The sequence below is a fragment of the Pteropus medius genome, unplaced genomic scaffold, assembly GCF_902729225.1.
Source record: "Pteropus medius unplaced genomic scaffold, Ma_sr-lr_union100, whole genome shotgun sequence".
Classification (NCBI taxonomy): Eukaryota; Metazoa; Chordata; class Mammalia; order Chiroptera; family Pteropodidae; genus Pteropus; species Pteropus medius.
Genome location: NW_024351073.1, coordinates 7,146,564 through 7,169,828, shown reverse-complemented (window position 1 = coordinate 7,169,828; position 23,265 = coordinate 7,146,564). Strand labels below are relative to the sequence as shown.

General features: G+C 44.2%; 1 protein-coding gene across 4 annotated transcripts in view; it reads left to right on the top strand.

Annotated features, from left to right (window-relative positions):
• The window catches only part of PDZD2 (PDZ domain containing 2), a 202,654-nt gene that overhangs the window by 35,205 nt on the left and 144,184 nt on the right, over positions 1 to 23,265 (top strand). The window contains exon 1 of one of the 4 annotated variants that reach the window (XM_039842727.1): positions 2,105 to 2,194. The exons of 1 other annotated variant lie outside the window; for it this stretch is intronic. The gene's annotated coding sequence lies outside the window, so the exon portion shown is untranslated. Of the gene's footprint in view, positions 1 to 2,104; positions 2,195 to 2,489; positions 3,057 to 3,338; positions 5,818 to 23,265 lie in introns of those variants that run through there. 2 more of the 4 variants (XM_039842725.1, XM_039842728.1) reach the window with 2 other exon arrangements.

Here is a 23,265-nt window from a genome sequence, read left to right as displayed (position 1 = left end):
GAGAAAAATGGGGAGAGGCACTGCCCTTTCATTGCAAACTCCACCCATGTGAATTCACTCCAGTATCATGTAACCTACTTCTTATCAGTACAACGTGCGACTTCATATTAACTGCACGGTCTGCTGTGATCCTCATGTCTCTGTTCGTTTTTCTCAGATCTAGATATTAATCCTATTTGTGCCTGTCATTTTGATCATCACCCCTCGGGGTCCTGCTTTTGTAATCAATCAGCCGTCATGCTGCACTCTAAACTGTTTTTAATGAACCATTTCCTTCATGTGTTGAATCCACTTTGGGTTCTCCTAACATATCAACAGTTCCCACTCAAGTCAATATTATCCGTAGACTCTGGGTGCGCAAACAGCGATTTTAAGTATTATTTAAACCAGACCCACTATAAAATTGGAGGCCACATTTTAAGCACCCCTTTGTTTACCGAGCCATCGATCTTTTTTCCAGTCAGCAGTGAAACCGGGTGAGGAAAAAGACCGACCAGATTGTATCTTTCTGGCCCGCTGATGAGAATGTCATATGCATTCAAAGCTTTCCTGAAATTAAGAGCTTATACAGATGTGGTTAAGTTTTAATTCCCAGCACATACACACCCTAAACTAAGCTTAGGCAACAAAGTTAGTGGGAGAAGGGGTAATATTTATTTGCATTATACTTAAAATCATAGATGTACTTTAAACGGTACTAGTTTGTACATCGTAAATAACGAACCAGACTGAAGGAGTAGAGAAAGTTAGAAATAAAGTATTAAGAAACTGTTGGCAGAGAAAGCAATGAGAAAAGAAGAAAAGGAGCACTTCTGAAATTATTAGAAAATTATCCAATTCGAACTTACTCTCATAAAACTTATTAGATGCCCAGATGCCTCATAAAAGTATGTTAATGAATCCACCAGGATTACCATCTCATGGCAGAAGAGAGGGAAAAAGGAAGCTGGGAAGAGCTAACATTCACTGAGACCTGGACAAAATTTGTAAGGCAGACACTTTCTGTTGGAGAGTTCTGATATACTTGGCTTTTTCTGAAATCATCAGCCTAATTTGCTTTGCCCAGGAATTGCAATATTTTGAAGACTGGCTTGCAAAGCTTGTTCTCACTGGGCACATGTCGTGTTCTCCTAGACCCCACACGTCAGTGCTGGTCGCAGTACCCACACCTCCTTGAGATACACTTTATCCTGGGGTTTTGTTTCCTTCCAGTACTTCTAAAAGGGGAATGTCCCCACCTGGCATTCCTGCCTGTTTCCCCATTTGCTCTTGAGTCAACCTGAATGAAGCAACTGGGGGTAATTCCAGGACCGGTGATTATGATGATTATTTACCTTGTGCTCTGTGGGCTGTTTCTGAGAGAGGTCAGATGTCCAGGCTGGTCTTGACATGGGTTGGCCCTTCCCAAGCTCTAATTACCCATTCCAGTAGCAGTAATGGTACTGGGAACTGAAGCCTTCTTTTGCTTTCTCCTTCATAATGAATTGCTTTGAATTCCACCAGATCTGTCCCTTGCAAAGCTAATTTACTTTCAGAGGCTGCTGGATGCCCAGGAGGAGAACCATAGCTTAGAGATGCATAGGGGTGAGGTGGGGGAGGCGGGCAACGCAAGCTTCTGGTATAAACTAAGGAATGGGGTGAGTGTGCGTGCATGTGTGCAGGTCCCAGAAGGCACAGGGCTTCAGTGTGTGCCGAGATGTGTGCCATTCAATCACAAGAGGTCTTTCCACCCCTAGTTCCCCCTGAGAGCTCCAACCTGGATGCCTCTCCAAGCCAGGTGAAAATGTGTTTTGAGCATAAGTCCCTTAATGGTTTGAGGTTTGGCACAGCAATACTTTTTCTTTTCAACAAGTGTTAAAGTAGAAAAATGGAATGAAATACAATTGAAGTTTTGAAAAGCAACCACTTCATGCAATGAAATGTGGGGTGATCCCTCCTCTCTCTCTGCCTGCTCCCCACCCTAGCTTTAAGAAAAGCAAACACTCTTTTCCTGTCTTATTTCTATTCCCATTAATTTAAGACAGGAAGCCCTCGGTGGGTGTGATGTAAACAATTCAGCCTCGTGGGTCGGGCTTCCTCATCAATTTGCAGCTGGAGAGATGGCTGCACGGCCCAAGCCCATTCATGCCTCTCAGGGGGATGACTTGTTGACTGAACCCCCAGAAGACGGGAGGGGCCGCAGGAGCGGGAGAAGGTATCAAGGAAATGCTTAAGTTGTGCAGTCACCGGCGATTGTAATTCAGCAGTAGTAAAATCTGGTTACTCCAGCAGAAAGAATCTGAGTGGAGATTTCTGGAAAGTTTCTTGACCTTGCTCGGTGCGATGGCTGTGATTCTAGATTGGGCCCCCACCCCCAGTAAGAACCCATGCTGCTGCTGATTATGAAACGGAGCGGTTATGAAATGAATGATGTTGGGGAGGTGGAGCTCCTTGTGGCGGGCGGGAGGGGGGGCTTGGGACCGGGCGAGGGTATCTGGGTAGGGCGTTTTCTCTTTCAAACCTGCTCCCATTTACCGCTGGAAGCTCCCGAGCACTTGATGTAAACAAAGCGTCTGCATCAGCAACCCCAGACTCCCCGATACCCTGCCCGGGGCGGGTTCCTTCTCCCTGCGAGGGGAGTGACCGGGGGAAGCGGGTCTGGAATGCCGTGGAGTTTTGACAAGCGAGCAGGGGAGTGACGAGCTGAGCTGGGATTCCGTTCCCGTGTCTGCATGACCTCCCCTACGGGGGCTGCGGGCGGGAGGGGGAGCGCGCCCGCAGACATGTAGCGGACCGAGCGGAGCGTCCGGGAGCTCCCCAGGAACCGCGTTCCAGAAGGCCGGGCTGCGGGCGCCCCGCGGGGCGGCGTCCCGGGCGCGGAGCTCGCGCTGAGCGCCCCTCGGCGCCCCGCCGCCGGCCAGCAGGTGATTAGGGCCGGGATCGCCCGGGGCGCGCTCAGCCCCGCCCCGCCCCGCCGGCCAGGATTACCCCGGCCAGCTGCTCCCCGCCGACGCTCCGCCGGAGGCCGGGGCACTCCGGAGCCCCCCCACCCGAAGAAGGTGACTTCAAGACTGAAGGTAGGACTCTGCTTCACAAACAGAAACCTCGGGCTTCCGCACCCCATCCGGGCTGCGGTGCAGATCGAGGATATTGAGTCGCAGCCTCCGAGAAAGGGCCCCGCAGGACCCAGCTGGCCGGTCACTGGGGTGCCTTGTTTTTGACTTGGATTTGCGGGCTTAGAGATGGTGTGTGCTCCTTGGGAGGGGTGGCCGACCAGGAACGGGTTTGTCAAGTAGGAGACGGAAGGAGGCGCCCTGAGCGTGGGCGATGCGTGGGGGTCGGGGATCCCCGGGGAGGGGGACACAAGGGGCCAGTCGGGAGGGGCCAGAGCCACCGTTTTTTAAGACACTTCGGATAAGAGGTGCTGTTGAAGCCCAAGAAGGGAATGTGGGGTGCGGGGCGTGGTTCCAGCAACCCTGCGCCGCGCCGGGTACGCCGCCCTTGTCCCGTGCTCCTCACTTTGGCTCGCAGGGGACCCAATCTAGGGTAGAGCAAAGCTGCGTCTTCTACCAGCTGGAACGGTTTATGACCCCTCACGAGGACATGCGCTCCTGTGGGGCCCGAGGGACCTTTACTCCAAACCACTAAACGGTTCGCTTGGACAACTCCCCCAGCACTGATTCACAGAACGTTTTGTTTATAGTATCCGCAAATCAAAGATTTTAAAGATGAAGGATGTTTCTGAAAGAGAATGACATTTCCTTTTCTATCATGTTGCTACTCTCTCATAGGCAGTTTATAAATACTAGAGTGAAATTAAGTCAATTATGTCTGGTGAGAGGGGGTAAGGAGGGGACTACAGCTGTCATCCTAGGAACTATTTCTGGGAGAAAATTTCTATGACTGTAAACAGTAAACACGTCTCATAAAAAGGTCAGGTTGAGTTTGAAATAAGAGGATGGCATAAGCTCTGTAAATAATATAGAAGTATCTTTACATACGCATAGAATAGTACTTTCAGACTTTGCACTTCTAAATTCACTTTGCAGATGAATTGAAAAGTAAGGTGCGAGGGGACGATCCTACCCCCTGAAGGTTACTCTGGCCATAAAACATTAACCTGTAATGTACTGTGGCTCTTTTGTTTTGAAAGGGTGCAGCACCCATCCACAGTTAATTGCCTTCAGGATTTCTTATCAAGCCCACTGTCCCTAGGGGGCAGCCTTCAGGACACACGGGTAGGTAGGGTGGGCCTTGGGAAAGGAGGTCTGTGTCAGGGTTTGAAGGAAAGAAAAGACTCCTCAGATTGGGCCACACATAGAAGAAACAAATAGAATGTAACAGAACATGACTGGGGAAACCAGGCGGACTCAGGATTTCAGGCTTGCCCTGACTCTTTCAGCCTTGAACTCTGAGCCCGCCCTGCTGGGCATAATCGAGGACATAGAGTCAACCTCTCCCTAATCTAGAGTGATAGGAAGACAGCGTCAGGAGCAGCAAAGTTTCCCCAAACTGCCTTTCTGCTCACCTTCTCACACCTTAAATTGCCCGACACCACACCTGGCACAGAACTTCCTTTAATCTCTGCTGCTTCTGATCAATCTCTGTAAGTCCAGGCAGGTCACACTTAGGAACTCTTTCCTTGAAGGGAAATAGTGACCCATTCCAGCCTGTTTCCTGGGACACTGAGTTCTTTTCTCACCTGTTCTGCCACGTGCTCAGCCCTGCTTTCTTTTTTTAATTGATTTTTAATTATAGTTGATATACAATATTATAGTAGTTTCAGGTTTACGACATAGTGATTAGACATTTAGATACCTTACAAAGTGATCATGATCACCAGGATAAAAGTCTAGTACCCATCTGGCACCATACACAGTTATTATGATCTTATTGACTTTGTTCCCTATGCCGTATTGTATATCCCCCTATTTTTACAACCTGGCAATTTGTATTACTTAATCCCTTTCACCTTTTCGCTCATCCCCCACCCCCTCCCATCTGGTGACCATCAGTTCTTTTTATCTATGAATTTATTTGTTAGTTTTATTTTGTTTTTTAGATTCCACATATAAGTGAAATCATATGGCATTTGTCCTTCTCTGTCTGATTTATTTCATTCAGCATAATACCCTCCAGGTCCATTCATGCTGTCACTCATCAGCCCTGCCTTCTTCAGCGACTCGTCTGTTTCCCAGAGGTTTCTCCAAGTACCTTTGCTGGCTTCCAGGAGGGGATTCTCCAGGACACACTGCTTGGGAACTTCTGGAATCTGATTCATAGCCCAAACTTCCCTTCTTTTTTTTATTAAAACTATACACATACAGCGCATAATTTAAAAAGCCAAATACTTCCACAAGGCTTATAACTAGAAACGGCAGTCACTTGCCTCACCAGCCTCAGCAGCTATGCCCCACAGACAACCATTTTCAAATCTTTGTATGTATTTCTAAACAGCACGTGCCGACTGCTCACCCTGGTTCTTCGCATTCACCAAGCCCTCCGGCCTCCTGCCATGCTCTGGATTTGTGCCCTGGGGCTTGCTGCATGGCCATCATCCTGGAGTCTCCTCTCATCTTCACCCCGAAGAGTCAGTTTGCCTCTTTCTCCTGTGGCCTCCCATTTCTAGACTCCACATCTTCCTCTGTCTGTTTCTTTCTCTATTTGTTTCCTCTCCCTCTCTGGTAGAACATCTTCTAGAAGTTCCTGAGAAAGGGGACATGGGAGACACGTTTTTCGAGATCTCCCAAGTTTGATAGTTTGATGAGGCCTGAACTCTACTTTTCCCGCGGAATTCGGAAAGCACTGCTCTTCCAGGTTCAGTGCTGCTGTTGAGAGGTCTGATGTCATCCTAATTCCTGATGCTTTGAATATAATTATTTCCCCATCTGAAAGTTTTTAGGGTTCTCTCATTGTCCTTTGTAATGTCTTTTTTCTCTGTAATGAAATCTCTATGTAATATACCTTGTTGTGAGTCATTTTTCATCCATTTCTCAGTCTGGAAACTCCTGTCCTTCAGTTCTGAACAGTTTTCTGGAATTAAAAAAAATTCTGGAACACCTATTAAGTTAGAAGGGGGTCCCTCATGGATAGAATCTCTAATTTTCTTACTTTTCACTTATATTTTCTATCTCCATTTTTTTTTTTTTAATTCTACTTCCTGGGAAATTTCCTCATTTTATCTTCCGACCCATATATTGAATTTTCATGTCTACTATCACATTTCTAATTTCCAAGAGCTCTTTAAAAATCTCTGAAATGTTCTTTTTATAACCTCCCGTTCTCGTTTTACGGATGAAAAGCTTTTCAACTCTGCACGGATCTGTGACAGCTTTTCTGAAGCATTCCTCTACTCCCTGCATGATTTCCTTTCCCCTGATCTCCTCTTAGCTTTTTGTTTTGTTTTGTTTTTTTAAATCTTGTGTGTTAAAAGGCTTTCCTCAAACGTCTGATGACTTGAACCGATCACTGAAAAGCTAAGAGGAAGGTCTGCATGCGTGGATGGGGCCCGTACCGTGGGCTCGTTCCTCTTGACCAAGAATGAAGCCCAGAACAGTGTTTCAGAATCCAGAACAATGCCTGGCACCCAGTGAGCTTTACATACACGTCGGCTGGGTAACCGAGTGTGCATGGTCTTGTGAGGGCCCAGGTAGTAGTGATTATTAAAAGCTCTTCAGGTGATTGAAATGTGCGGCTGGGCCTGAGCACTTCTGCTGTAGGAGTAACCTGCTGAGCAGTTTTACTGGTGGACTCTCACCTGTTGGTGGAAGGTCTTTCAGAGGAAGAGAGATCCTCCCACACTGAGAGGACTCTGTGGCATTCTGTGAACCCGATGCTGTGGGAAGGAGACCAGGAGTCTATATTTGGTATGGAGACTTTCTCTTATTCCTGTTTTAAAGCTGCACCCTTGTCCCTCAGCTATGCATGGCGTCTCTGATTCAGCAAACAGGTTATAGGATGCAGGCAGCCTCTCGGAAACTGGGACTGAGGTTGGAGGGAATATATGGGTTCCGACAGCTTCAAGCACAGTATTAGCCAGTCTTCTTGCTTTTAGGGCCCCCTGTTCTCTCAGTGCCTGGTTCCCCCAATTCCAGAGGCTCTCTGGAGCTGTGACATGAATCCCAGCCTGCTCTCAGGCTTCCCTCACTGCTGTGCTAGGTTTCAGCCTTTTCCCATCTGCTAAGTCAGTTACCACTGATTGGACCATTTCCAGCTTCCACAGTGTCATCGCAGTCAGTGTTTCTTCTGTTATCTTTATCTTTGAGGGTTGAGCGAACCCTTCTCCCCACACTTAAAAAAAAAAGTTTTTTATTCTCAACCCTCCTCTCAACTCTCGCTTCTGTTTTTATACCCCTGCAAGTGCCCGTTTGGGACAGAAATGCAAATGGACCATGTCGTACTGTCATCTCAGCAGTATTCATTACAAATGTCTCAGGCCATGAGTAGAGTGGCTATTGGGCATTTATACTAAGTATATTAGCGTCTTTTCCATCTGGTCATTAACTGTGTTTCTTTGTATGTGTGGGGTATCGGGCAGAGGCACTTCTGAATGTGTTCGATGCGGAAGCTTATCAGAATTCTCTCTGTGAGAATAACTATACGGCATGTTAACTTCGTTGAACTGTATTCCCCATTCATTTGCTTCTTTGGTCCTCACCAGAAACCCATCAGGTGCTTTGGTGGTCATGTGGACCCAGAAGCATCCATTCTCTGAGATGATTAGCCACTCCAGTCTGTCGTGGTACCTCCATTCCACACCCCAGAGGCAAGTGTAGGAAAGCGTATGGGAGCCAAGTCTGGGCAATGAGGTGTGAAGGAAAGTCTCTTATGGAGCTTCTAGGGAAAGTTTGCTCATTACAGAGAAAAAGACACAAAAAATAAATGACCCAGTTGCTCCCTTGGCCTGTGCTGTCCAGAACTGCCCTAGGCATCTTGCCTCCAGCCCTAGGATGAAGCCAGCACGCAGGAGAGAGCAGATCCCAGCGAGTCACTGAGAAGCGTGGTTCAAGCCCCACTCTTCCTCTGTACTTCCCATCACACGAAATGATTAACTTCCTCCCTGTTCGAGCATTTTTGAATAAGGATTTGCTACCAAACTAATACAGGTGGATATTTATTTAATGCATCGTCTCCAAAAGGAGTTAAGGCAGACCATGGGCTCACCTTACTGAAGATCTGAGTTGCCTGATGGCAAGCAGGATTCCTCTCTCCTCTGCCTATTTTCCAGGCAGATGAAAGTAATTCCCTCTTCCAACTTCAAAGGAAGGAATAACTATGGAAACGTTTAGGGGGGGAGAAGAAGATTCCTTGCTTTGTATTGCTAGCTGATCCCAGTGAGAGAACATCCCAGGGCTGTCAGGGAAGTGAAAACTGTTCTTAAAATGACAAGGCAATGAAGTAACCTCATGCATTCCAGCCTGTGAAAAGCCAAGCACTAGTTTTCACTCACTCCCTTGATTGTGGAGGCCGGCCAGTCTGCCCGCATACTTGGTATTGTTTCTCAGTGCATCCCATACTTGGGGAAGATTTGAAGATGAAATAAACACTAGAAGTCCTCAGTGGTGTCAAGGAGACCAGTATGCAGGAGAAAGTAGACTCTCTATTCCTGTTTTCCCCAGTCTGACTCACAATGACACACTCTTTTTATGAATGGAAGGTGCTCCTGATCTATTCCATTCCCAATAAAATGTTAGCCTAAAGGGAAGCCCTTGATTGCACTTAGCATTATACCATCATTCTCCTGTTCGTAGCTGTATCTCTTGCTAAACCAAGTTACTAAACCAAGACTGTAAGGATGGGGATGCCATATTGTAACATAGCTAAGATCTGTTGAGCACTTACTGCTTGCCAAGTATGTTACCAGCTTTACAAGTGTAAGCTTATCTCATCCTCAACAGTCTTATGAAGAACGTGCTATCATTCCCATTTGCTAGTGGAGATCGCTTGAGGTACAGTGTTTAGGGAAATTGCTCAAAGTTGTCTTTTCCAGAGGTGGAGCAAAGATTTAAATGCTAGCAGTCTGGTTCTGGAACCCATTCTGTGCTATATAATGTGTATGTTCTATAATTCATCATTATAGCCTGAACACTCTTGCCCCGTCTGTAGTATACAGTAGGGATTCAGATGTTACTGTGAATGAATAAACACAAGGATTTTTCGTGTTACAGACTCATTAATTTTAATGGCAGCGTATTTCCCAATAGAGTCCAAAGACCATAATTTGTGTAACTATTTCCCGAAGATTGGACATTTAAGTAATATGGGCTAGAATAGCTGAGGCCGGGACTGTCCAGAAAATGTCAGATATGTGGTCTCTCATTGGGAGGTGACCATGAAACATCTTTAAACTCTCCTCCTGTTCTCTCTGAGCCATCCTTAGGCGCCATCCTCATCCTCAGCCTGTTCCAGGTTCCCGTGGCCATCAGCCGAACGCTGCACACAAGTAGATGGCGTTATACAGGCTTTACTACTTTTGGGACTTTTTCCAAGGGTCTCTGTTAAAGGTTAAGCATTCGCTGGCAAGAAATTACCGTGTGAAATGTGGATCCCTGAACTGTCGCCTGCCAAGTGCCGTTTTCCAGGTGGTTTCTCATGACATGTCTTTTTGCACTTTTGAATCCAGAGATGATATATCTGACTCTTTCATTTGTTATGTAAGACTTTTGGCTGACCCCTGAGATTTCTTGTTTTAATTGCCAACTGATAGAAAATATAAATGGAAAAATGTGTTAGTGTGCAAATTTTGGAGTTTGTTTTATCTTTGGAAATTGGGCTGGTTGGGATAGAGGATTAAGGAACACTGTTATGAGACAGTTTTGTCTGGCTAGCGAGTTTCCCTCTCAGGACCGATGTAAACAAATACACCGTGCCTCAGACAACGTGAGCGTTACGAAGAGGTTATTTACAGTTAAAGAAGTTTCTGCTTTTATAAGTTATATCTGGGATATGCTGGAAGACCTTAATATTTAAATTTAGATTAATCCTATGGTGAAACCCTTCAGTGGAACAAATAATCTTTTTGGAAAAAGTCAAAGACATACTTGTCCCAAATACATCTCAAATGTGTCTGTGTATGTATATAATTTGTAAGTGTGCGCGTGTGCTTTCTCCCTCCTCCTCCCACTCCCACCCCCGATTCATTCTCTTCCTTCTCTGTACCAAGAGACTTACTTCTATGAACTACAACCTCTGGCCTCCCTTTGTCTTGTTTCTGGTTGTGTTCAGTCAATGGGAAGCACGGGCAGAGCAAAAGGCAGAAGAGTGTTGGGGTATTTATCTCCCTCACCTCCATCCGCTTAGCCTTGCTAAGGTTCTATTGGTGGCTGGTGTCTTCTGAGCTCTTGATGGGCAGCTGACTTTCACGGCTCCAGCTCACACTGCTTCTTTCCCTTGCCCTTCAGATCTAAAGGAAGTCATAGCTTCCCAGCTGCTTCATCTTGCCCACACCTCTCTAAACAGTCCCTGTAAAACTCTCTTCAGCTCATCCCTTTTGAGTCTGCTTTGTTTCCTGCTGGGACCCTGGATGATATAGTGTGTGTCTATCTCTTTCTCATATAAAAGCCTGATTGTCATGTCTGGTTCTAAAATGCCAGTTACATTTGCTTTAGTACATCCGAATTAGATGTGGAAATTGTATCTTGTCCTGTCTGAGAGTTGTCACCTTATTCTTGTGTCTGTTCTGGCTTTTCTGTTAGGTGACTAGTCCTGGAAGCCAGGGGTGTGGATTATTCTGTCCTGTCCCTACAGGCTTACCTCAGATAAATTGCAGGTTCGGTTCCAGATCACGTCGGTAGAGCGAATACCGCAATAAAGTGAGTCACACGAATTTTGGGGTTTCTCAGTGCATATAAAAGTTAAGTTTACGCTGTACTGTAATCTATTAGGTGTGCAATAGCAGTATGTCTTTAAAAAAAATCTACATACCTTAACTTTTTAATTAAAAAATACTTATTGCTAAAAAATGCTAACAATCATCTGAGCCTTCAGCAAGCTGTCATCTCTTTGCTGGTGGAGGGTCTTACCTTTAGTTTGTAAAAAAAGTGCAGTGTCTGTAAAGTGCAGTAAAATGAAGCATGCCTGTACAGTTTTGTATACGGAGGTCACAACAATTGGTGCAACGCAAGAGGTAAAATAATAACATACGTATAGGAATGCATGTAGGTATGTGGTGTCTATGTGGGTCTAATGTATCTGCGACTTGATTTTTTAAAATAACCTTTATGTATATCCTTATCAGCATTGGTTCACTCATTTATGTAGTAAACAATTGCCAAGTGTCAATTATAGGCAACACATTACGCTGGGTTTCACATTAATATTTTTTCAGAGTTCATAAAGGGGTTTCATAAAGAACTGAAACAATAGAATTTTCAAGCTAGAAGGAATCTTGAAGCGTGTCTAATCTGGGTTCATCGTTTTAAGGTGATGCTTAGGCAGAGAGGTGCAGTGCTCTGTTCTGGAGCACGGGAATAGGTGGTATGGATGCTGCCAGAACTTGGTGCCCTGACTCTCCGCCTAGAGGTCTCTCCATCTCTCCCTCCTGTCACACTCTTTGGTTATTTCATAGGTGCTTTCTGGTAAAACTAATCTCCATAAAGTCTGCTGCTCTGCTGCCCCTTATTGCTTCCCTCTGTGTTGCAAATGCAAACCAGATAGTCCTGCTCTGAGCTCATAAAAGGGCCTAATAGGATGCAGACGGTGGATTCTAACCCGGGCTCCGACATCCGCCCCACGCTGGGGGAAATATCTGAACCAACCCACAGCCACTCCTGGACATTTTCCTTCACCAGCTTTAAACTTTGGAGCGATGGTTTATGTATGTATATGAGGTGTTGGGGTTGCGCTGGATAAATTAGTTATCTAAGTTTTGCAGTTATTGGAGCCAGAGTCTCAGGCCAGTCTGCAGAAGCGTGATCTCCACATCAGGCCAGGGCTGCTTGCGAAGTTTCCCTGGGGGGCATTTTCTGATGATAACAGCTCCTGTGACCATGGCCCTACATGTGTCCGTTTAGCACTGGGACCAGAGGTTAAGGTGTTTCCTACAAAATAAAAACCTTCGGCTCCACGAATTCACAGCTTAATGTTGGTTTAAGATGGACCAGAAAAAGCCTTAAACAGGAGAGAAGCAGATTGGTCTAGGTCTGCATGTGATGAGGCAGATGCCAGTAACTAGTGTTCCTTCCTCTAGCGTTACATTCTTTGACACATGCAAGTCGGCTGGGGGCTGCGGGAGCTGATAAGTTGTTACCCCTCACCTGTAAGACACAGGTTCAGGAAGATTAGGGAAGGGGCAGAGAGGATAGTATCTTTATTGAGTGCCTGCTGTTTGTCCGACTTTGTGCCAGGGGCTTTAACTAAAGGATCTCACACTCAGCTACATGTCGTGCCCATTTTGCAGATCTGAAAATTGAGGCACAGAAGAGCTGCGACCTACCCATAGTTACATAGCTGGCGTAAAGGGATCTGTCACGTTCTCAGTGCTGTCTGAGTCCACAAATAAACCTTGCCGGTGAAGTAGTGACCCTCCAAACCCAGTCAGCCTGCATTCTTGCTATAAATGACTCTGGGGAAAGTTAGCTAGCTTCTCTGCCTTGGTTTTCTCTGTAAGATGGGGTAAGCTGCCTCCCTCCTTTACAGATTAGTTGGTCAGGACTGAAATATCGCACATAAAGTGTTAATCACAGTGCCAGGCACTTAAGCCCTTAATGAAGTTTAGCTCCTGGGCCCCTAGAGTAGGGTTTGCTGCCTCTCCTTTCTAGATGTGCCTTGTCAGCTGGAAACCTGCTGAGTTCCTCAGTCATAAAACAAGGCTTTAGGTAAAAGGTCAGTTTTCTTCATGGGGAAAAACCCGAGGAGAATGAGGCAAATTTCCATCTTTCATGTCACAGCTATCAAACTTCCATGAGTGCTGGTCTGTGTGTTACTTTAGGACATAACCCTCTCGAGTCTGCTGGTGAGAATCTGGACTTGGTCAGCTGCCTTGGAGCCAGCTTTTCCGATGCAGCCAGATTCTCGCGGCCCTCCCGCAGTTCCTGCCTTTGGGTTTTCCTCTTTCATGACTCACTGTCCTTGTTGTAAAGAAAAACTATTGTTTTCATTTACATTCTACACAATACTCTCTGGCTACTACTTCTCTTCTGGTCACCAAATGTGTCTGTGGCAACAGAGGGGAGGTTTCCCCACATGAAACAATTCTGGGACACCAGGGAGGCTGCCCATTCAATCTCAGGTCAGATACTATCTACCCGGACAGAGCGTCAGACCCCACAGGTGAAGGGCTCCGTCCCCCAAGACTGCCCCCCGCCCCCACACAAACACTTGAGATGCCAATCAAAAATTCAGGTTGTCACCTGTGCTTCTGACCAACTGGCTATACATAGGAGGTTCCCACGATCCTTTCTGTTAATAGGATTAATTAGGTTGGCTTAATATGCTAGAGACACTCACATTACTCAGGAAAACAGTTTATTTGCTCATTTTATTGGTTTATTATGAAAGGATACAACTCAGGAACCATCAGATGGCAGATGCATGTGGTAAGGTACAGGGGAGGGGGCACAGCATCTCCAAGTGTTCGCTAATCCAGAAGCTCTCGAACCCCATCCTTCTTGGTTTTTATGGAGGCTTCGTCAACTAGGCATAATTGATTAAGTCATTGGCCCTTGGTGATTGGACTCAATCTCCAACCCCTCTCCCTCCCCTGGAGGTTGAGGGCAGGATTGAAAGTTCCAACCTCTAATCATGACTGGGTCACATGGCAACCAGCCCCCATCCTTAAGGACTTTCCCAGAGTCACCACATTATCATAAACTCAGATGTGATTAAAAGGGGCTTGTTATGAGTGACAAAAAATACCCATTTCACCTTTCTTGCTCTGGAGCTATTTCCAGAACTAAATATTACAAGGAAACATGCCCTATGGTTTTTATATGGGGCGTTACAAGTGTTTTAAGAGCTCTGTGCCAGGAATAGTGGACAAAGATTAACCATATACATTTCTTATTATAAATCACAATATCACACTGTTGATATATATTCATCATCATTATCATCTTTTTTCCTCTCTTCCCATTTGCACTGAAATTAATGGCTGCACCTTTACAGCTTGGAGCATTGTCCACTGTTTCTTTCCACTTCAGTCACTGATATAGATGATAGGCAGGGGCTCAGTGACGCTCCCAAGGTATTTAGGCCCTTCTCCAGAATGTCCCAGAAAGGTCTCCCCATCTCTGACATACTCACAGCCCTCTCGGGCTCCTTTTGCTGTCGGCAGTGCCTTCCAGTAGCGCCAGAGCTGAGCTCAAGAGTCTTGCTGCTGAGGCATCTGAGGGCAGAGACAGGATGGGTCCGACCCCCTTCACAAAGTGGTGAGGGGACGTGGGAGGGGTCTCCCTGATGCAGGTACTCTGGCCACTCTTAAAGGCACCACACCACAGCTCTGTAAATTCTTTCTAAAAGACGAAGAATGAAGAAAGACAAGACAAAGCCAGTGGCCCTCCCAGCCTGGCTCATGTGGCAGCACCCATCTGTCCTGTGGGAGAGGCTCCTGTTTGGGGGTCCTCTAGACCCAACATTTTGAATTCCCCCGAAGCCCTCCAACTTGATGCTGAGAAAGTCCGCTTATGATTCTGTACCATGTCGCCATCGTGGCCCGCTGAGGAAAAAAGGCAGATGAGAGGAAATGTGACAAATGAAGTTACACAGTTTACCTCATGCCCAAATATAAGTCACAGCCCTCTCCCCACACCCCCCCAAAAGCATTATCAGCAATGAGGGTGTTACCTTATATTTTAAGTCTTTCAAAATTCTCTCATCCTCTGAGAGGATCTCAGTTATTCTATTTTGGATATCAAAGCGTTATTCAGGGAACTCACATTAGCCTGAAAGGACTTTAGTCACTGCTGGTTTTGGATGCTTATAGAGGTCAACTGAGGAAATCATATTAAAAAAAAAAAAAAGGCTAAAAAAAATCGAGTAATATTCCTGGGCATCTGACCTCACAGTAACGGGTGTCAGATTTCTCTATAAACAAGACTTTTAAAGATCATTTAAAAATGGAACAAGTTAAGAACTTTCTCCAAGTAATTTAAATGGAAGTGAAGAGGATATGTTCTGGAAAACTCAGAATCTAGCCATAATCACAGGAATAGGTACAAAAGAGCCAGTGCCACTGAAGACTTTGAACAAAGGTTTTCCTAAAAACCTTTGAGAATCCGGGGTAAGAGGAAACCGGAAATCCTAAATTAGCATTAACTTATATGATGTTTACATAATATTTGTGTATATAATATTGATGCACATACAGGTATGTGTATTGCTATATTATCTGAAATAGCTGAAGGTAAATATTCGAAATGTTACATTTTTAATATCTTGGACAGAGTGTTTACATCTAGAGATATCGATTCTCCCATTTACATTTATCTAACCAAATATGCCCCCCAATTTTTTGGGTCCCTTCTGATTGGGTCAGTAGGGGATCTTTTATATTTGGGGTCACCTGATAATCTAGCTGAGATGTCCTTTGTTCATCTCTTTCTATAGAAAATGCAAACCGATGTCAAGTATTTTTGTATTGTATGTTGGTGTCACTTTGAATCATCGCTTCAGTAACTCCATTCTTGTTTCTTTTTTGAACTTTCTTCATTTGCAAGTGTCAAACCATAATGAAGAAATGCAGAATATTAAAATGGCTCAAATATATTTTCTCTAAAATTAGTAAAGGATCTAAACTGGGGAAAGGGGTACCAGCTTGTATTCAGGGGTCTTTACATCCGGACATGTGTGGCGTCTGGCAGTGCAGTGAGCAGATTAAGAGGAGTGTGGGCTCTTGCCTGAAGCAGAGCCCTTGACCCTGTTGCTGACAGTGAGTGGAGAAGAGAGGCTATTCAGGGGTAGTCTGACAAGTGCGATCAGTCTTGGGCAGCCTGTCAACTTGTGGCTTTGGTAAAGCAAACAAGGAGAATTTCCCTCAGGAAAAATCACAGGCACAGGAAGGCCGGACCTCACTCTTCCCGCCCTTCGTCATCCTCCTCATGGGAGTATGGGCATGTGTCCTCCCCACAGAGCCTCTGGCCAACAAGTAATCACAGGCCAATGGGGGAAATTTCCACTTGGAGAAAAACACATCCAACGAGGAGCCACCTGACTGAAGAACCTTCTCCTTCTCAGGACATATATTTTCCTAGAAATAAACATAAGATGTGCTTAATTCCACTGTGTCGATGTCGACTAGCCTATCATTGTCCCCTCCCTTCCCCAAAGCATGCTTTCCTATCCTTTCAAATGTTGCAAAAATCGTGGACCATTTTAGTTGTTGAGAAACCATGGCTGCACCCAGACTTTCAACACTGGTATTAGTCAGGGTTCTCCAGGAAAAAAAAGAAACACATACTGGGGGAGGGAAGGGAGGTATTTTAAGAATTTGTTCACATGATTGTGGGGGCTGGAAAGTCTGAAATCTATAGGGCAAGGCAGCAGTCTGGAAATTCAGGCAGAATTTCTATGTTGTAGTCTTGTTTTAAAATTCATTGGAGTAACATTGGTTAATTATATGTTTCATGTGTACAACTCTATAATGCATCATCTGTATATTGCGTTCTGTGCTCACCACGCAGAATCTAGTCTTCCGTCACCATATATTTGACCCTCTTTACCTTCAGCCTCCCCTACCCCCTTTTCCTCTGGTAACTGCCCCCTATATTATCATATAGTCCCGAAAAATGTGTGGATTGGTTTCAGGGCTCTGTATTCCTTTCTGATGATGTATCTATTCCTATGTCAATATCACAATGTCTTAATTACTATAATTTTCTAATGTGTTTTAATATATTCACTGTACTTCTTTTTCAAAATTGTCTTAGTTATTCTTAGTCCCCTACTCTCCCATATAAATATTAAAATTTGTTTAAGTTTCTCAGAATTCTTGTTGAGATCTTTTTAGAATTTCACTAAAGTTATTAATTGAAAAATGCTGACATTTTTTAAATGTCGTCTTCCCCTCTCCATAAACAAGGTTTATCACTCCATTATTCCAAATCTATTTTTAGTATCCTTCCATGTACTTTTATAATATCTTACTGACTTTGCTTTTAGACTTTTGCCTATCTACTTTATAGTCTGGGTTGCTATGGAAGCCAATTTTTTTCTTTCAAATCTTTTCTTTATTTGGTTACTGTTGTTGTAAAGGAGTACCATTGATCTTTGATTCTGGATTTTTATTTCCAGCAATCCTGCAACATCCTCCTATTAATTCTAATTGCTTGGAGATTGGTCTTGATAATTAAACGTAAAACACTGACTGCAAGTCTTCACTACTGTTTTGAATTATAAACTTTATAATTACATTGTCATCCACAATTACACAAAGTGCCCTGAGCCTAATGTAACACAGAGGGCCTTGACTCGATTTGGGTCATGTGCCAAGGGACATAGAGATGAAATTAGACAGTGGAGCACCAGTTCTGGGTAGTGACCAGGTATGGTCTCAAATTCAATTCTTAGAAAATTTCAATGTACATGCAGCTCTTCAGACCATTGTGTTCTGATGCCCGACTGCCCAGGTTCCTTTATTTTCATATCTATAGAACCTTGGATGCTATCTGTGTCTGTATTTTTTTTAATAGAGGGAATGGTAATATCTATTCATGCGGAGTTGTGAGGCTTTAGTGAGTTATTGCATGTACCTGGCCCTTAAGCTTTCAATACATGTTAACTATTCATTATTATGAGATATTATTACTGCATTTTTAAGCTCCATATACTTTGGAATCTTTCTAATGGGAAGCAAAAGATTATTAATAGTTTAGACTTAGTAGTGCTTCACCAGAAAGTTGAGCTTTTCTCTTAAAATGCTGTGCTGTGTTCATTGTAACCATCTCACTCTGGGAAGACCACGCCTCGCATCATAGTGTAGGTCAAAACGTGGCGTGTCGACTTGGTTTCCTGCCTAAATGTCAGTTGTCATCTTCCTTTTTCCTCTCCCGTCTGCAACATTCAGAGATCTGTGGGGACTGGGGATTTTTTTTCTTTTCAAAGCAGGTTTTAAAATGTTTTTTTTTTTCTGCTTAGCCTTCCTCTTTATCTTCAGTATCTTTGTCAAATAAAATCTTTTTTTTCCTGAGATGAAAAGAAGGGTGACTCCAGTGACCAGACTGATCTCTGTGTGTGATAAACCCCTAGATATGATTTCAACTCTGGGTTCTGAGACTGCTCACACTTTCTCCAGCAGCACCTGACTTTAAAAGACCAGGGTAGTGACAGGTATTTTTGTGTATGCTTCATATTAAAATCCATGGAGGTGCTTCCTGCTTCGGCCAATGTAAAGACACAGATTTTTCTACTATTATTTACATCTTTTAGGATGTATCAGAATCCACGATACACGAATGGCCTGAGTGTCAACATCCCATTCTCCAGTGCCTTTCTTCACTGCTTTGGTTACCATCTTAGAATGGATAGGAAGCAACACGTTCAAAATTCTGTGAACAGATTGTTTGCTCTTTTTCGCTTTACCAGAGTGGCTTTAGCCGCTATTCTCATTTGCAGAGATCAAAATCTGATCTGCAGGAACTCGATTTTGATTGGCTATTGAGCATTCATAGCCCTGTAACTAAATTCCAATGTATGAAATGGTTATTGTTCCCTGGCGGGGTGGGCCTGGGCCAGAACACATTCTTTGTGACTGCCCCGGGAGCAGATGGAAGCTGTGAATGTCCTTGCAGCCAAGTGGAGTAAACATGAGCTCCTATAACTTCAGACACAGAGATGGTGGCCTCTGGCTATGGTTTGGGACTGGGCTCTCTAATCAGCAGGTTGGTGTTTAACTGAAGCCTCTCCATCAATCCTTCCCTCTGCAGTCCAGGAGGGCTAAGACTATTTGATTTGCTCTGTAAATTAGTGTTATCCTCTCAGGAACGTGCGTTTAATAATGCTGGCTCATCTCCTTCCATTTCCTTATATTTAACAGGGTTTAGTCTGTCTCTGTCCCTTCATCCTGGGCTTGCAAAACCCATCCTAAATTTTGACAGCTCTGTAGACCATCTTAATTGCTAAAGCAACCTCCAGTGATTCCATGTGTGTGGAATCATGTTAAACAACATACATACATTGGCATGAAACATCTCGAAAACCTTGGAGGTGCAGAGGCCTCTTCCTGTGTCCATTTTACAGAGGAGGAACCTGCAAGTGGGTCCCACGATAGTTAGCCTCCTCAAGTTCCCACAGTTGGTAATCAGTACTCCAGGTGAGAGAAAATACCTCAGACAGGAACACAGCTGACTCAAGCTGCCTCCAGCTCGGGTGAGGTTTTTGCAAAGTGGCCTTCAAGTGCCAGATGTCCTGGGAAACACAGCCATGACAACCAGAAGCCTAAAGAATTCCATAAAGAGGAGGGAGGAGGAGGGTGGTCATGCGTTCAGTGGTATTGCTCTCAATGATTCCATTTAGATTATCCAGATAGTCCTCCCTGCATCCCACTTTTTTAGGCCACCTACTAATGATACCTATTCTAGCAGAATTGATAAATGCAGTTGAAAAATTGTTCTAACTGCAAATTGGATCATTGTCTGCTCGTTTTTAGCTGTAGTGAATACTTCAGCAAGTAAATATTTATTGAAACCTTTAATTTTACAAGTCCAGAGAGAAGGACAAAGTTACCATACTCTCATTTGGCTTATATTTTAGTGGGGAGAGACAGGAAGTTAACACAGTAATAAATAACTGGAAAGCAGTGATAAATTTTTTTTAATGAGCTTTTGAGTGAAAATTATCTCTTGGTTTATTTTATTAGCGGGTTACTTTCTTTTTCTTTGATGGGAGTACGGTCCATGAATAGCTGAGTTTTGTTGTCAGGTCAATTTGGAATTAATATGCCCTCTGTAATTTAAATGCTGTGCCGAGTTCACAGAAACAGACTGGAGACCTTAGTTCTGGTCTCATTTCTGTCTGGAGGTCTTAAGTGCATCCCTTTACTGGCTCTTATCCTGCGATTCTTCATTCGTTACACGAGGGGGTTGGACTGAATCTCTGGTTTCAGACTCTGCTCTTGGAAGCTCTGAGGGACCCCTCAGAATAAGGACAGAGAAGTCAGGGGGACCTTAGGAGTCTGATTCAGTTCTTGGAACAGTTCTGCTGTTGTCTGTGTGTCATCGGGGTTCCCTTGGTTTGAGGAGAGGATTCTCTGGCTGAAAAGAACAGCTCAGAAGCCACCGCATTGTTCAGGGACAACTACCTTGTTCGAAGGGAAATGCCACAAGCAAACTTTTAAAAAGACAGAGAAAAGTACAAATAAAATAGAGCAATAGATTAATAGAACATATTAAAACCTATAAATTAATGAGGAAAAAGTGCAAATAACCCAAAAGACAAATGGACAGAATATATAAAGTGGCAACTCACAGAAGAAAAAATGCAAAGATCCAACAAAGATAAGACAAAATGCTTGCTCTCTTGGATAATCAAGGAAATACAAATTAAAATAGATTCTTTTCTCTACTGTCCATCTGCACAATGTCAAGGTTAAAGTTAGGTTTACACACAAATTAAAAGGATGATTGAATCAGGTGTGGGAAGACTTAGAGAAATGAGAACAGTGGTCCCCCTTATCCAGGGATTTACTTTCTGAGACCCCCCCCAGTGGATGCCTGAAACGATGGATAGTACCAAACCCTATATATACTATGTTTTTTCCTGCATATACATACCTTTTCACTTAAATGAAGCACGTTACGGCTTCTCTTTGGCACATCGAAATTGCCAGCATCATTACTCTTGCACTTTGGGGCCATTACTTGAACACAAGCGCTGCAACACCATGACAGTCAGTGTGATAACCCACAGGGCTATTAAGTGGCTAATGGAGACGCTGGACAAAGGAGTGATTCACATCCTGGGTGGGATGCAGTGGGACAGTGAGAGATTTCATCACACTACTCAGAACAGCATGGATTTTAAAACTTATGAATTGTTTATTTCTGGAATTTTCCATTTCATATTTTCGGATGGCGGTTGACCACGGGTAACTGAAACCTTAGAAAGTGAAACTTTGGATCAGGGTGGTCCACTGTATTCGAATACTGTCAGTGGGAGTCGGACTCGTCACAGGTATTTTGTCAGTAACTATTAAAATTGTGCGTATTCTTTGACTCAGTGATTTTACTTCTAGAACTGTATTCTAGTGAAATACTTGCATTTGGGTATATGTTTACTCCAGACCTGTTTGAAAAAGGGGAAAACGAAAATTAAACCTCAGGAAGAGAGTGAATAAACAAAATATGGTAAATCCACATTGTAGAATACTACAAAGCAGTTTTGACAAGGTAAGGGGGTCTCTTTGTGAGGATAGATCTTCTTGTTAAATAGAAAAGCACAGAGTAGAATGATACATACAGTATGTGGCCTTTTAGGTAAAGTGATACAGATTTGTTTCCTCTGTGTATGTAACTATGTAAATACTACATCCAAAAAGTATAGCTGAAAAATAAAACAATAGTTATATGGGAGAGGAGAGTAGAATTAAGATTAAAGCTTATCTATGTAGACATAACATAAAGAATGTGTCCCTATATATATCTTAAGCATTTAACAACACTTTTGTTTAAAGCGTGTCAATACACTAGACGGACTCTAAGAATGGCAGCGACTCCAAAGGTTTGCTTTGGTTCGATCTGCCATCGCGAAGTCGTTGATGTACCTCCAGTAGGCCCCTTCCTTCCCTGCCACTCCTTCTTCCTCCCAGCTTGCCCAAACTCCCTTCCTCTCTCCTCTCATGTTGAGGGTCTGCCAGCCGGAGAAATTCCTCCCTTTGCCCTTCCACCCTTCTGAGAACTGTAGGTTGGCAGGGAACCAGCAGCCTCCCCACAGGAAACTGCTTCTGTGAAGGATGTTGTGAAGCGTGGGCCCTCTGCCATGTCCCCAGCCCTTGTGCCCGTGGTGGAATTTTATTCTTGCATTAGGACCAAGTGACTCCCATGCACTGAGCCCAGAGGTACCAATGCATCAAGTAGATCCTGTCAAAGACTCTCGAATGCCTACTGGGTGCAGAACTTAATACTAGGCTGTAGCCTTGTGAGTTCTTGGATGAGCATATTCCTTCTGTGTCTGAGTCCTCACACTTCTGTTGTAAGCTGGACTCATTCTTACTTTGGACTTCTGTATATTGACCACTCTGATACATTCTGGAAATTCCACAAGCCCTTCGAAGGGTATATATTTTAAATATGGACTGGAAGCAGATTACACGCACACACAAACACCCCACGATATATGGGGTGAATGCAGAGGCAATGACAAAGTGGGAATTGTATTAGGAAAATGACTCTCGCCTCAAATTCTTGCAGTGAACTGGGTGCCCTGGGGACCCTCTGGAGGAGGGACTTACGGCCTTGGTGGAGGGACCATATTAGGAGTCTGTGTGCAGTTTTCACAAATCCACACTCTCTGTTGTTGTTGTTTTTTTTTTTTGCTTTTGAGACGGAAAAGCCGACTTGATGGAGGAGGACTACCAAGATGGCAGCTTTTCCAATAGGAACCGTTTTAACAGCAGAAAAGTACCATTCCAGAGATCTGCAGAGTCGGCTTCCTTCGTCTCCCTGTGCTTATTATCAGCTGCCCATTGTTCTTTAGGGACAATGGGGCTGATTTTTTCCATAGGAATCTGACAAAATTAAGTATAGCTATCCAGAGAACTGCCAATTAGGAGGACAGAGTGGAGATGAACGCCAGCACAAATGCCGAGAGGGTCGCCGTACGTGCGCTGTATTTCAGAACTCGTCTTCTCTTCGGTTTCAGCCGTCAGTTTTATATGTGTGTGTTTTTTATTTTAAAGCTTTTTTCTAAAGGAAAAATAAAATGGATTGGCCTCCTGGGGGTCACACATAGCTTTGAAAGCCTGCTTAGCCGAAGGGCAGTGAGGGTGGGATTCACCTCAAACACACAGTGGTGTTGGGGGGCCTATCAGCAGGAGACAACTCTGTTTTCCAAGCCTGGGTTCCAAGGGTGCAGCTGTTTTAATCCATGTAGAGCAGTGGGGTTTCGATGGAGCAGAGAATGCTCATGGAAACTTTCCTCAACAAGACAATCGGGCCGGGTCGGTCAGGACCAAATTCTAAAATCTGTGAAGTAGTGGTCCCCTTTTGGGTTTCGTTGTAAATTTGCTAGTTTATACTCTACAAGGCATGTTAAATTATTGGGGCAGGGGGAATAAAGGGTGAGTGTTTTTCCAAGCATTACTGTAGTGGCTAGGAACAGAGGGTAATCGGTGACCAACTTTGATGATGCAGCTTTTCT